Genomic DNA, 14,677 nt, shown 5'->3' with positions numbered 1-14,677 from the left:
AAATTATATTTAACAGAGGAATATATTTATTGCAATCTAGTTATACCTGCATAGCAGTATATCTAATATTATATTAACATTCAATAATATATTAATAGCAATGATATAATTAGAATGCTAAATATATTATGACTATCATATATAAATTAATATATCAAATAACATTGATACAACTAATGCAATTTGTAACCAGTAGTAATTATAGAACAAATAGGTATTGAAAAATAGAATGTCATATTGGAGGCTCAGAAATTAATCAAGGATAAGATGCTACTTGTGTATTTTTCTTAATATTTCACAGTATTTTCATTGTTAGATTAAGGTATCACAATGACAAAATAGAACAGATAGATAAAAATATGGATAGAATAAAAAGCAAAGGCCATTATCATTACTCACCTCTAATGGGAAAACCCAACCAAAGAAACTCTGTACTTCTCCCTTGCAATGCATTGCTCCTGTGGAGTTTGGTGTGTTTGTAATAAATAACAAGGACATTCCCCAGTAGTCTCCTGTACTCAAGTCAGAAACAGATGAGCCAGGAGGATATCATGTTGCTGAGTTTCATTAGAGACATGTTAGAAATTGTTTGCCAAGGAAGTAAAAGACTTGGAATTGATCATTTATTAATCATAATAGTATATTCTTGTAAACCATGAGCTAATTGAGTTCTCCCTTTGACAGGAAAGTCAATGAAAGATGTTATTTCTCTGAACCTAAGCAAGAATCATGTTCCTTTCTGTTTTTTGTGTAGGAACTTTCAGATGTGTAATGAGATCAGAGACTCTGTGTGTGTGTGTGTGTGTGTGTGTGTGTGTGTGTGTGTGTGTGTGTGTGTGTGTGTGTGTATTAGGCAGGAATTTGAACTCAGAGCCTGGGTACTGTCCCTGAACTTTCATGTTCAAGGTGAGCACTCTGACTTTTACTTTTTTTCATATATTTTTTATTGTAATTAATAGAAGGGTTACTTTTTAAAGAGTAATTGGAGATGAGAATCATGGACTCCCCTTCCTGGTCTGGTGAAATCTTGATCCTGTGTAGCTAGGATTACAGATAGAAGACACAGATGTTAGCTATATTATTTTTCTAAAAAATAAAAAAACGATGGGGCAGGGAGTATGGCCTAGTGGTAGAGTGCTTGCCTATCATGCACAAAGACCTGGGTTTGATTCCCTGGTACCACATACACAGAAAAAAAAGCCGAAAGTGGTGCTGAGGCTCAAGTGGTAGGGTTCTAGTCTTGAGAAAATCCAAGGACAGTGCTCAGGACCTGAGCTTATGCCCAGGCCGGCAAAAAAAAAAAAAAGCAACATAGTTAATGTAAGTGAAGCATTTAAGCTGAAAATATAACATTGAAATAAATATACAATTAAAGAAAATGTTTGGTGTAATTTGACAAGCTTATCAATGTACAAGTAAGGAAACAAAACAACAGTGTCTGTGAGGCTACTTTAATTTGTAGCACTCTTGGTAATGCATCCAGTTCTGTCTCTGACTTTCCATCACAGCTGCTTTCTGTCACAGTCTTTCTCTCTCTCACTTGTACACATATATGTCTTCTGAGATAATCACTTCAAAAGACACTATCCTAAGTTCCAATGACATGAAAGTTCCAATGCTATGTAGTGGTAGCTATTTTTTGGAACACCTGATATCTTGAGGAGATTTCTCATGTATTCTTGAGAATGATTAAGTGAGGATAAACCAATTTGTGGCCTGAAATGTTTATGGATTATTTACAATTAGTGGTCATTAGAGTGATTTATAGCCCTTTGAATTCTTGGTTTGGCAAGTGCATTAAATGAAACATGTCACTGAGGCTATTCCACAACCCTACCCACAGGAGCTGAAACTGGTGTCATATTTAATTCATTCTCCTTGGTTTACTACCATGGAATACTTATGGTAGGAAAGACAAAGAGCTTGTGTCAGAAGAATAAATTATATCAAGCCAAGCTATTGTTTATATCTACATAATTATATGTGGTCTCTTAGAATGTCTGCTCTAAAACTAGTTAGTGCCCCAGAAGGGAAGATCAATTTGCAAATTTACAAATCACTTATGTCACATTTTCTTTCAAAAGATGTTAATTTGTTGGTTTAACTAAAACCTCTAATCTAAAATACAGATGGTATTTCCAACCAGTAGTGACAGAACATAGAGCCTGAAGTATTGAGACCATCTTATTACTTTATGAAATCAGATGCAAGTATAAACAGACTTCTAAATTCGAAAACACACTGGTGATACTCCATTTATCCTTTGTGAATGTAAAAGCTGCCTATTATTTATATATATCTATATGATATCTGCTATAATGTTATCTCGATATTTACAAAGTTTAATAATACATCACATCAGTACCGAGTGCTCATCTGTAACTTCTGTGATCAGTGTTCATCATAGAGTGATAACTGTGAAAATGGCGTGTCAAGAATTTAATGATTACCTACACTGAGAGTCTTAGTACATTAATGAAATATAGAGAGTAGAGGATGTGAGCTGAAGTCATAGGTCATGCTATGATTGCTTTATTATGAAGTTGCTTCCTCTCAGGTAGCTGTGAGATTTACATGAAGAGATTTGTATAAAATTCAATGTCTGTGGAACAGTAGGCCCATTTATGTCTTCCTTTTTCATAATAATACACACATGCACATATATGGACTATATACATATATATATATATATGGACACTAATGGTCGGAGGGCTATGTTCTTTTAATTTGCCAGTGCAAATAAAAATTCTGGTAGAATTTCTTTCTTTTTCTTTTTTAAAGTAATATTCTGTGTATTTGTTCATGTGGATATCATGATGTATATGCTCTTTCAGTTGGTATATGCATATACATACATATATGTATTATATAAATGTAAACTGATTTGGATTTTTTGCCAATTACTGGTTGGAATATATTGCATTGCTTCAGACACATTCATATCATTCTGAAAGTCTATTTTAATTCTAATAGCAAATATTTGGTGATAAAAAGGTTAAAGAAAAAATATAGATAGAAGTCCATTGTAAGCAAGATGTGGAGAAATGAAACTGAATAAGGTACATAAGCTATCTTTCTCACATTTGCATTAATAATATGTGGAAAACATTAATCATTACAAGTTTGTTGAATGATTTTATTCATGCAAGAAGAAACGGATAAATAATTGCATACAATAAATTTCATTTTCTGGATATGCCAATACATTGAAGCAAATTTGTAAGAGACATGAATGAGAGCTTTACTCCTACAGTGATGAAGGCCTATTCTACCTCTAAATTTGTCTAGAAATTAACTGATTGTGGAACATTTTCATTCTCCTTGACCCAAATTATCTTCTTATAATATATCTAGATAATGGATCTAACAATTTGCCACCTTTTTCTGATGTAGGCAATGAGATAACAAAGGTAAAACTTTCTGTACCTGGTGAAGAATCGAGTCCTGTCATATTTCACAGGCTCAGGTAAAGCACCAGAGCCATCTGAACAAGCTTGACCATATATATGCCTGTCCTTAGACAAGTTGTTCCAATCTGGGCTGACAGCACTCTTGGTCCACAGGCAAAAATAGCCCCTCAAATCAGGTGGAACATTCCTCTGTGCGCTGGGCAAAGGATATTGCCCTGGGCCCCCAACAGACCATAACCATTTTTGCTTCCATGTTAATCCCTATTTAAACTCAACCCAAAATCCAGTCCTTTGCACAACCTCCAATCCCGTGGGGAGGTCTGTGCCCCTCATTGTTCCTCAATAAACAGTCCTCATCTGTTGATGAGTCCTGCCTACTGCTTTTCAGTTTTCCTTCATTTTCTTAACACTCGGTTTTCAGTGTGTGGTCATAAGTGATCATTATCACTTTAGTAACCAATGATGGTTACTAGAGAATGTTTGAATTGAAGTGAGTTAACGTATCATGCTTTATATAACTATTCTCAATACATTATAGAAACCCAACTGAATCTTAAAGTTTTTTTATGCCATTTAAACAAACACAAAAGCATGTAGCCAACACATTTTGACAATGATTGGTTGTCAGTCTATCCGGTTTAAGTCCCCTCCTCACTCATTTGCTTTTAGGCTTTTTCTGTTGAAGAATTCCTCCAGAACTCAGAAGAGACCATCTTCCCAGAAAGCACAAGACAAAACTAGGTAGAGCAATCTCTGATTGCCAGGCCCAGTGACAGATCTTTGTGACACTTCCCAGCATGACTCATTCTTGAAGTGGCTTTCTCTTTCTCTGGCTATCATACTGAAAATTCCCAGTTTGATCAAAGCATCATCCAAGTCATTGACTAGGTGGTGAAAGTGGATGACTTACCATCAAGCATTCCCATTTTTATCGAGGAAGCCAGAGAGGTGATAGGAAGCAGAATTCTAGCATGTGTATGGGAGGTGTTTGTTTTGACTGTCTGAGGGCTGCATACCAGCCTGAAGGAGTCACCAATGTCACTGGTGTGTGAGGGTATAATTTTCCTGCAGCTCTGAAGAGTATTCTTTGTTAATCTCTCAGCACTTCTGGGAACTTTCAAACTAGAAGTAAAAGGCAATTCACACAACCTGGAAAAAAATTCCAAGGCCCGTTTTGTCTTTATAAGGACAAAGTTGGCCTATTCATTATTGAGAATATAGAGAAACGTGGTTTTCACAGCTGTTACAAGAAAGTCTCAAGATGATATGAAATTTGGAAAGTCTTTTTGTCTGGACTCTGAAGCTCATGGGTTCTGCATGGATTTTGGATTTTGGACTTGAAAAAAAGATGCTGAAATCTTCTGGAAGACAAAACAATACCAACAACACATACACTCATACACATACACATACACATAATTAATTTTGTTCCATAACATTCTAATAATTGTCATCAATGTGTGGAAATTAACTTATTTTCTCTATGTCTCTATCCTCTGATGAACCAATCTTGACAAAAGACAATATGAGAATCATTATTTCCTGTTATATCATTTTTTAATTCTGGAAATTCCCATATTAATGCATAACTTGGTTTAATAATTTGTATTAAAACACAGAAAAAATGGATACAGAGTTAGCTAAAAATTATATTACCACAATGTGGGTGTGGTGATAGAATTTGAACCTTAAATCCCCTATCAACAGACCTTCAATAAAGGATCTTTCCTTCTAAATAGGGTTAACTAGAAATAGCAATGTTGTTTAAAATTTTCTCTCCTGAGTGAGTTACAGGAATGCTGGCACCTGGAATATATTACAAAGGTTAACACCAAAAGCACACAGGGACGGAAAGATGCCTCTGCTTCAACCCCTTCCTGCTTTCCCTGCCCAGAGAGTTGAGAACAGTTGATTCTTCTGAAGGGAGAAAAATATCTGATCAAAACTTATCCACTAAAATTGATAAAATGCTCTATTACCTCAGGATCAAAGAGAAGGCAAGAAAAAATTATACCTAAGGGGACCAGGAGGGCCCATCGAAGCCCATCAACAAGCAGGCAAGTGACAGAACAGGAAGTAATTGTAGAGCCATCAACCTAACTGCCTGTGAAATCTACCAGGGACTCATGCTCTGCCACCCGGAGAATATTATCTCTAGACGAAAGCACCTGGGACCTGTCACTCATCCAAGCCCAGAGAATTAAGAGTTATATTATAATTGTCTCCATTTCATAGCCTTAGTTTTCAATGAACTGGAAAAGGACTAGACTCAAAAACAATTTGCTTTTTAAAGGACTACAGGAAATAGAAATTGATATGAATTCTTATGGTTGTTAAGTTAGAAATGCAGAACAAATTGTATTAAAACTTCCTAACAATAATACATATTATTTTTAATGGTCAGCTCAAAATTATTCAAATCACAACCCTCCAATTAAAGGGAATTGTATCATAGGGTCATTTTCTAGGTTTACAATTATTTGATTTTTTTAAACCATTTTTTTTCTGATTGGACATTTTTTTTGAATCACAAACTAAACATTTAAGAACTTCTAAATGAATTTTAAAGAATAGGTACTTGATATATTTAAACAAATAAGTCTAAAAAAGAGTTTGAAAGAGTTCATTTTGATGGTGTTAGTCTGGTGTTTCTCCATTAAAATTTGTTAATTTTTTGTAAATGCTGGCTTCTTTGAAGTCATTTGCATCAGTCTAATGGTGATAAAAAGGCCATGCTTGATCTTGGAAACAAACGACAACAACCAAAAAACTAGGGACAGGAGTTTGGCCTAGTGGTAGAGTGCTTGCCTAGTGGTCAGGAAGACCTGGGTTTCTCAGTACCATAGAAAAAAGAAGTGGCATTGTGACTTAAGTGGTAGAGCACTAGCCTTGAGAGAGCTCAAGAACCGTGGCCAAGCTTTGATTTCAAGCCCCAGGACTGGCAAAACAAAAGAAACAAGAAAAAAAAATCTCAAGTCAGCCTTTCACCAAATGCTGTTTTCATATGGATAGGCATCACCCTAGGAATGCCTATAGGACTGAAAAACTGAGTTTTGAAGATAATAGAATACAGGCAGTATATATCCATGCATACAAAGTTGCTCTCATAGCTGACCTTATAACATAAGCATAATCAAACTCCTGGTCAGTTATAATCTTTTGGCTCTGGTTGGGGCTTTGTTGTTTTATACCCTCCATTCTTCTGTGCTACTTAAGTAGACCCTCCCAGGTACAGCAGATGCTCTGTTTTGTCTATCAAGGGGCAATAATCTCCTTGTCTAAAGTTTTCATATAATATTGTCATCTAAATCTCAGCTACGACTAGTGTACAATAGTAGTACACGGTACTGTACTTCAGACAACCTTAGTTTTATGCATCAATACTGTGCATCCATAACAAGCCCTGGAATGAAATTCACGGATCACTAATCTCAGAAAAGAACTATGAATCCCCACTGAATTCTGCTAAGATGTCTATATCCTGGATAAGACTCCCTAAACTCATCTGCCTGAGTATGAGTTCACCAGATTATGTCTCTACATATAGAGGGCTGTTGAGTTTAAGGTAATTATGTAGCAGATACAAGAAATCTGTATGTATTCCTATTGTCTACTTAAAAGCAGGACAAAGTATTACAAAGACAAGTGGAACCCTGCTCACAGTCTATCAGAAAACCCCAAATAACTACAACTTTACCCTCTTACCATTAGTACAGGATACCAAAAAAATCTACATTAAAAAGCTTCTTCATCTGATTTTCACCTGCCATTGATTTGCCTTTCCTCAAGTGCTTTCTTAGATGTCAAAGTCCTTCCTTTGTCTGACTTGTGGGTTCACTAATTATTTCTGTTTTTTGAAGATGCTATGCAAACAGGGATTTAAAGAGAACTCTTTGAGAACTGCTACTTCTGTGGGTATCTCACCTTTACATAAAAAGGAGACATGGTAGTATGCTGTCCATTTTCGTTACTCTACCTTTTATTACAAAACTCCATCTCAGCTAAGAACACACTAGTAGAGAAAAAGAAATATTTTTTTAGACAGGTTTTTCTTGAACTTCGCATACTTGAAAGCTGATTAGGTCTCAGGCTGATAAAACTTCATTTGGTATTTTAATATCAATAAAAGTTTGACAGCCTGGATGGCATTTCCCTTTAACTCTAATTCCCTTCTACTAGTTCAAAAATATATGAGCAGTTCAAGCAGTTCAGGCTTTCCAAAATATGGTCTTGTTGTGTCAAATAAATTTAATCACTAGAAAGCCAGGCTGCTCTTAAATTTAAGATCCGTCTACCATAGCCATGTATGTACTGGGATAATGAGAGAATACCATCTTGTGCATAATAACTTGCTCATAGTTGAATGGAGTTCAAAGTATGTTTGCCACAGGTCAAATTTTCTTTGAGGTTAGGACACTTCTTTTGATACTCTGGAGAAAATTTCCTTATTTACACAGGGTTTTCTTTTTTTAGTTTATCTTCATTTTGGGTACAACATTATAACTGCAGTAACTTGCCTGTGTTCCCCTTGAAGCTTCCACAATTCTTGTGTTACTACTAGACTGATGATCCAAAAAAAATATCATCTGAATCTTCTGAATTCAACTAATCAGCATTTTCCTCTGCAATCATACCCAAGTGATACTTAATTCCATTGTGTTTTACTCTCTGAAGTCCTGTGGCCCTTTTCTTATCATGTATTTTCAGTCCAGTATCTCTGTAGATGGACTTTCCCCATATCTGCTCTATCCCCTTCCCTTCATATTTGTCATATTTTTCTGATGTATGTATCATATTGTATGCATCACATAATATTTTAATGTTACTGACAACTACCAAGTTTATATAGAGAAAAAATATATTTGCTGCCGTGTTGGACAGTTTGTTATTATTGTCACAAAATACCTGAGGCTGGGTAACTTAATAAAGGGAAAAATAGATCTCTTTAGCTATCAATTCTGGAGACTCACACAAACTTGTGAGCCTGAGCTTTGCTCCTGGGAGGACTTCATGATCAATAGTGTCCTAATGATAGGAGCACATATAGGACAAAGAGATCTTTTATCTCAAGACAGGAAGCTAGGAGCAGATTTTGAAATTGGACTTTGTATAACACCTTGCTCTTGCAAAAACAAATGTAAGATCCTATGAAGGAATATGTTATTCCTTCCTGAAGATAACTCCTGCAGACTCCACCACTTACAGGTCCACACAATTTCCCAGTGTGAGCACCCCAAATGTCAAGGCTTTAATAACACATGAACACATGAACTATGCTAAAGCTTTAAGATGATATCTAAACAGAAGTTTTCTTCCGAAGCTAGAAAACTTTGCAAAGCTACTATTACAGGAAAGCTGGTTTTCCATATAAATTATAGTTGAGGAGAAAGAATCACTATTGGCAGGTTATCCTTTACTATTGAAGGAATCCCTGGATCCAAACTTTGTTTTACCCAAATTATTTAAACAATATTTTACTATTTGAGGCTGTATTCAGACCATTGTACTTCCACCAGAAAATGCTTGTGAAATTACTGGATAACTTCTTTTTTTTTTTTTTTTTTTTGTCTTGGAGCTTGGATTCTGGGCTGGCTACTGTCCCTGAGCTCTTCTGCTCAAAGCTCCTGCCTACCCCTGGGCCTGGGAATTATCCCTGAGCAATTCATTTAAAGGCTACTGCCCTAACCTTGACACCGGAGCCACTTCCGGTTTTCTTGTGCTTAACTGGAGATAAGAGTCTCCCATTTTTTAGTTCCCAGGCTGGCTTTGAACCACCATCCTCAGATCTGAGCCTCCTGAGTAGCTAGAATTAGAGGTGTAAGTCACTTCTATGAAACTTCCTTAAGTACAGTCTTACTTCTCTGACAAACAGAGTGTGATGTTATTAGATGATTCCTTTCTCCACCAGCAACTTCTTTTAATGAGTAAAGCAGTAATACTGTTTCTCAGCCTTCTAACAATATTCTCGTCACTCTTGATATTTTAAACGGAATATAATTTAAGTTTCTCCCCCTTAAAATGCCCTGCCTTTTCTGAAACTATCCAGGACACCAAAACTCAATCAGAAGGCACTTAGAAAAAAAGTCCAGTGGAATTTTCTAGAAGATGACACAAAATGTGAAGACCTGCATTTGAGCAGTTCCTTAAAAGATTAGAGTGATAGCTGATTTTTCTCATTGCTCTAACAGGTTAAAAAAACAGTTAAATTTCCCAAGTTTGTTTCAATCTGTGGAATGCTTGATCAGCTATTTGTGAAGGACTCTATTTCATTCAAGAGACTAGTAAGGAAAACCTGGAAATGTAGATGTTTGTCTTCCTCCATATGGCACTGTGGAGCTATATCCAGGAATAAAATTATAAATACTCACTGAGACTTGAGAAATATGTAAATTAGGCATCAGTAGTGTTGCATGGTTGTGGGGAAGAGGGGGAAAAGGAGAGATGAGATTGAGAAGACTTAAACCCCTCAAAATAATGAAAGACTTCCAATTCCCCTACAAAGCCATGCCTTCCTCTCACTCCCCATTTCCTAACAGCTAGTAAACCCTAATGACATAACGAAGCCTGCAGACTTCTGTGTAATACAATGGTCCTTCTCATTTGGGATCTTTCGGGGACCAATTTGTTTTTCTCATTACTTCCACTCACTCTTTCCTCTTCTTTCTATTTGTTCTAATTTTGGAAAGAGGTCTCTTCTCTCTCTCTCTTTCCTCCCTTCCTCTCTCTCTTTATTTTTATTTTATTGCCAGGGTGATGTGTAGAGGGGTTACAGTTACATTTATAACAATGTATAAATGTATTCTTTCTGTATTTCATTCTCTCTTTCTCTCTCAATCACCTGAGAAAATATATACACCAAAAGGAAGAACATAGTGGATATCATAAGGCTTCTTGGGTTTAAATTGTCAACCTATCAAGTTAATAACAGGATCACAGCATGCAGCCAATTAACCCTATTGGATTCTAATCGTTGTATTATAATCTTAAATATGACTCCCCTCCCCCCACACTTGTCACACCACTTGGAACAGAAAATTCGTAGATGTGACTCCTTTGAAATTAACATGTGTGTTCAAGGGTTCTTTTTGAACTTTTATATTCAGTTTCCACATAACTGTATCTCTGTGTCTTAACGACTCCTACAGCTTAAAAAATCATAAAAGGGAAAAGGAACATGAAACTTCCTCAACAAAATGTCAGAGCAGTGACTTCAAGCCTCCTCTTTGAGGTGCTCACTAAAGAAAATAAAGAACCAGTCGAAATCTAATTTCTAATTCACAATTTCTGGCAGAGATTTATTCTAATTTAATATTAGAAATAGCAGGACATAGAAGAGTGCTATCTGAGTTTTAAGATTTATGATATTTTATTAGAAATTTAATCTTTCTGTTTATGACTCATTAACTTATCAAAATATTGTTTGTTGTGGGTAAGAGTGAATCCAAGATGACATCAAAGACTAGGAATATTAAAAAGTACCAGAAATAAAACCTTATGCACGACACAAATTCTTAGTTTGCTCCCAGCTAGAACTCTCCAAGCTACAATCCTGCAATACTCAGGCCTCCAGAGTTTGGACAGTATTACATACACATGAATTAGAGAACTTTCCATTCTCTTCCAATAACTATGATTCAAGAAGAGTAAAATGGTATTTCATCACTTCTTACCATTTTGAAGATGGAATTCAGTGTGCTCTTTCTTAGTGGCCAGAATATATTCCAGCCCTCTTCAAAGAAAGCATTTGGCAGGAGCTAATGTAGAAGAAAGACAGACATTAAATACTACAAGATGTGAACTGAATGATTAGGGGTAATTTGCACATCTTGCTGACAAGAAGCAAATATGATAGTAAAAAGTAGCAGAAATCCAGCTTAGCTTTGGATGAAGACTCACATAGGATATATAAACATAGGATGTATAAACGATTGCTTCTCTATCAAAGATGATTTTATATTCAGGCTTTTAGCAGTGGTTCTTCAGGTATAATAGGGATACTGTAACTGTGAAGAATCCTGCTTTTTTTCTAACATAGGAAGGTCATGTGTTGTTTTTTATAGGGGCAGGCTAGACCTAAAAAGGAAAACATACACAGAGTCTCTTCTGCATTTATAACATAGATCATGTTTGTTTAGGAAAACAGAGATAGGGAGGCAAAGAGAATGCTAGTGTGTGGGCAACATGATAAACCATTTACATCAAAGTGAAAATGGAAAAAGGAACCCCACTAGAATCTCTCGAATAATAAGGAATATAATGGAGAAAAGGAGGGGTCAATATGACTGAGTTACTGTATATGCTTAAGTGAAATATTACACTGAAACCCCTTTGAACAATTAGCATACACTTAAAATAAGTGAATGGAATGGTCTTAAATAGTTCCTGTCTGGAATATGGCTGTTAGTTGGCATGGGAAGCAAGGTGGTTATGTCAAAATTCTTTATGTTCAAATAAATGTAATGAAAAATGGAATGAATATTTTGGGATTCATTTGGGATTCTGAGGGAGAGTACAGATGGAGTTTAATCAAGATAGATTGACCATTCATATGGACATGCCAAAATGACAGATTATAAAACTGGTAGTGGCTATTAAACATAGGAAAAGATCAAGAACACATAATCATAATGAAATGAATGAAATATTTGCTTTAAATATACACAGACACATGAAAAATAAATAAATACAAGTTAGAAAAATCTGGTAAACATTATCAAAAAACTGAATGATAGCCTGATAGCCAAACAGCCTTTATGCCATGATTCGATCCTTCCATAAACTGATTTGTGGATCATCTCCACTATGGCTGTTTGCTCACTAGCCTCAAGTCAACATTCAATGGCAGGGAAATGTCTATCTCATTGGAGACAGTTGGCTATAGATCACTAAAATGTTCAAAATGTAATAGAGCTAGACAATATCAATATAACCAATGAACCAGTTTCCTCTCAACAGTGTTCTAGCAAGTTGTATTATTAGTCTCAGAGTGATAAGAATTTGGAGCTGTCTAAACCAATATTTCCATTGACATGACCTGCTGCTTCTCAAAAAGCTGCCTAAACTCTATGATATTCTGCCATTATCTCAAAATAATCAAATGTTGCAAACTAAAGGGGTATTTAAATCAATTTCACAGGTACTTTATTGAAATATAATTCATATAAAAGTCACACAGATTAAATTTCAGTGTTGTCTAGTATATTAACAGAGCTCTGCAACAACTATCACTATGGAATTGTAGAATATTTTATTACTTAAGAAATATTCCATATACTTTAACAGCCACTTCCCATTCCATCCTTTCTTATCCCCTGGAAAACAGTAACTACATTCTTTCTCCATGCAATTGCCATTTTGGAGCTTTTCACATATACAGAACTATGCATAAATGGTCACTTATGAGAGACTTCTTTTGAATGGGAAGTTAGTACCAGAGAATAAACTCAAGACTTTCTCTGTACTTGAGCCAAGCTTCCCCATCCTTTACTCTGAGTTTAATTTTCAGGTTCGCCTTGAACTTTAATACTCATACCTAGGGCCGTTTAGTAGTAGGTATCTCAGGTAGGAATGACCATTTTATGGCCTGATTATTTTTTCCTTTTTTATACTTTCAAGGTTGATCCATTTGGTATATTGTGGTATGTTCTTCCTTCTATTATTGAGTAATATTCTATCGTATGTAAATATATTTTGTTCAGTTCATTAGATGGGAATCAACAAGGTTTGTAGACATTATCATCATTCTTGGATGGGTTTTCCATTGGGCAATTGTTTTGACATAATTGAAATTGGGATTAATGTAGCAACTCTGCTTAATGTTTGGAGGATCTGCCAAAATATTTTTTACAGAAGTAGTGTTGTTTTTACATTTCCCTCAGTGATATATTCCTCCACAGCTACCTGACACTTGGTGTACCATTCTTTAATTGCAGTTATTGTAGTAGATGCGAAGAGGGGTTTCACTGTGCTTTGTATTTTCACAGTGATTGATGGGTTTGAGCATCTCTTCATGTGTTTACTTTCATTTTGATATCCTCTTTGAAAAACTACTGAAATATCTATTTTTTATTTGAATATTGGTCTTTTTATCATTGAGTTACAAAATTACTTATTTTAGTGGGTAATGGTCCTTTATCATATCCATGACTTGAAACTATTTTTTCTATTGTTGGACATTCCTACAGCATCCTTTGAAGTACAAATACTTAATTTAAATTGGAGAAAGTTCCATTTGTCTATTTCTTGCTTTTGTTAATATGACTTACTGTATAATCAAAGAAATCATCACCCAAATCAAGGCCATGGAAGTTAATTTATTTAAGACTTACATGCTTTCAGCTTGAAGCCTTTGATCTAGTTTAAATTAATTTTTGTCTATGCTATGAAATAGGATTCAAACACATTCTTCCTTAGGCGAATATCTCCTTACAAGTATGCTTGTTCCTGGCCTAACAAAATCACAGATGAGCCAGGATCTGGTATCTCATCCCTGTAATCCTAGCTACTCAGGAGACTGAGATCTGAGGATTACAGTTTAAAGCCAGCCTGTGCATTAAAGTCCAAAAGACCCTTATCTTCAATTAACCAGTAGAAAAGTAGAAGTGGTGCTGTGGCTCAAAGGATGAGGCGGTAGCCATGAGCTGAAGAGTTCAGGGACAAAGGCCAGTTGCAGAGTTAAAGCCCCATGAGTAACCAAAAAAAAAGAAAAAAAATTACAGACTAAATTAATGTGAATGTGTCAGACTTATATAATATATACACTATGTATAACTGATATTCATGTCAATAATGTGCTAGATGGATGGCTATAACATTGTTTACATGAGATAAGGTATTATGAGTATCCTAGTCTGGCCTCAAGCTCACTGTGATCTAATTCTCTTTCTAAGCCAAGTGCAAGGATTATATGTATATGTTATCAGGCCCACTTATTGTAGCTTTATAGGTTTTCCATTTTTAAATGGGAAAAATGAAGTTGTCACATTTGTGTTCATTTTTACCACAGTCTTAACTGTTCATTACCTTTTGCCATATTCAGATAATTTTACTCTCAATTTTTATTTTTCTGCCATTTGTGAAGCATCATATATATATATATATGAATTATTCTAAACTTTGTAGTCAAATTTTTGAGGAATTGTCATCACTGACATTTCTAAGAAAAAATGCCAAGATGGGAGTGTATGAGTTACTCTTTTCTTCACATGATCTCCACCTCCTAGTGCCTGACTGTTGCTTGATTTTGTAAGGAATATATTTTGCTTGTG

The sequence above is a fragment of the Megascapheus bottae genome, chromosome 14 (genome assembly GCF_031878675.1).
Source record: "Megascapheus bottae isolate mThoBot1 chromosome 14, mThoBot2.hap1, whole genome shotgun sequence".
Taxonomy (NCBI): domain Eukaryota; kingdom Metazoa; phylum Chordata; class Mammalia; order Rodentia; family Geomyidae; genus Megascapheus; species Megascapheus bottae.
This window is presented reverse-complemented; position numbering follows the sequence as displayed.